Genomic DNA, 1,840 nt, shown 5'->3' on the forward strand with positions numbered 1-1,840 from the left:
TAGGTAATTTGGGGTTATGTCCATGAATAGAAAATATCACATTAAATCCCTGCATCATCTAATTTAAGAAAATGTTTTATTATGTCATATATTAATTATATGTTATTTATGTATAATATATATATCTCAAAAGTTTGGGATAAGTAAGTCACTTATGCCCATCAAGACTGCATTTATTTGATTTGATAATCCAGAAAAAAACAGTAACCTTGCAAAATGTTATTACAACATAAAATAACGATTGTTATTTTAATATCCTTTGAAATATAATTTATTATTATTATATAATTCCCTGCACCATCTTAATAATTTTAAGCCCTATTATTATTAAAAGTTTATTCTAATTCTTAATAAGAATAAGAATAACTTTTTTTATAGTGACATTTTAAACCTCAAGTTTGCTTGTTGTGAAGAACCACTCAAATTAACTTTAAATGATATATTTTATTCTTGAATACTAGTCATTAAACAAATTATTTAATGCCACATTGAAACTTTATTATGGATTAAACAGTGGCTTACTTTCATTTAGTTAAAGCACATCTGTAACAGTTTGACTGTAACAGTTTTGAAGCCCTTAGTTGAATCTTGAATCCCCGTCATTCCACCATTTATTTGTTTTAGAGATTCTGAGCCACTCCGTCTGCTTCACCCATGATCTGAAATACCTCTTTAGGAAAACTCATCTTCCCTCCTGACATGATGCTGTTTATTATGGCTTTGAGCTTCATGGGAGGTTTGGAGATCAATATCTGTTAAAAAGTTATTTTTTTCTTTCCTTCCAATTCTTAGTACAGGATATTGACTTAGAGAAGGTACAGTGCTGGTGTTGAAGTATCGTCAAATATGTTGTGCCAGTCTACATTTTTGACATTTTTCCTTGTGAATGCTGTAAAGTTATTGTTGTGCCTTGCTCTATGTATCCAAATGATTGTTAGCTCATATTGTGTTGTGAATGAGGGTTCTCGTTTAATTGTTTCCAGCCAGTAGAGCTGGAGAGATAAGGGTGTTGTTACATCCTGGTTTGTTGCTTTCACCAAACGAGCTGGCAAACAAACGCTCATGCACGCAAACTCTATATCTGTCTGATGAGATGTAAACCATTTTTAGGTATGATGCACTCAATCATTGTTTGTTTATGTTTTTTGCGGATTATACAGACTTATACTGACATCCAGTGGTGTGGATGCATAATAGCGGAAGTTACCGATTGTAAAGGCAGACGAAATAAAGTGAGTTGGCTGGTTTTGTGATCTTAACATGTTGGCCCCCATATAACACCCCAATACATGTCAAATCAAACCACTTTTATTAGGCTACTGATATCCCCTGTGAAAAAGAAGTACACATTAGCATACTTTTGAAACAAATGTGCACTATACTTGTAATATGCTGTAATTTACTGTAAGTGCGAACTGAATTCAGTGTGTTAGGACACTTAATTGAAAGTAGGAAAGTGTTTACGTTTATTAAGAAACAGTTATGAAAGTGCACCTAAAGTACATTTAACTAGTGACCTTTTACCGTTGGTAGAGTTTTTTAATGTGCTTTTAAGATTTGAAGTACAATACAAGTGCCCATTCAATACAATAAAGTGCACTTCTTTTTCACTAGGGATGACTGGAGTATTCATGTAAGTGCATATGACTTTAAACTATTTTTAAGTGCTTTTTATTTATTTATTTTTAAAGAGGGAGAAACGATTAAATGCACATTTAAACAACTATTCTAAATCTACATCAGTGATGAAGACATTACTGTGTCATTTTGATGCATTTAATTTAAATCGAAACCATCTTAACTGTTTTCCTTAATCATTCTGAGACCCACATAAAGAATG

The sequence above is a fragment of the Carassius gibelio genome, chromosome A8 (assembly GCF_023724105.1).
Source record: "Carassius gibelio isolate Cgi1373 ecotype wild population from Czech Republic chromosome A8, carGib1.2-hapl.c, whole genome shotgun sequence".
Classification (NCBI taxonomy): domain Eukaryota; kingdom Metazoa; phylum Chordata; class Actinopteri; order Cypriniformes; family Cyprinidae; genus Carassius; species Carassius gibelio.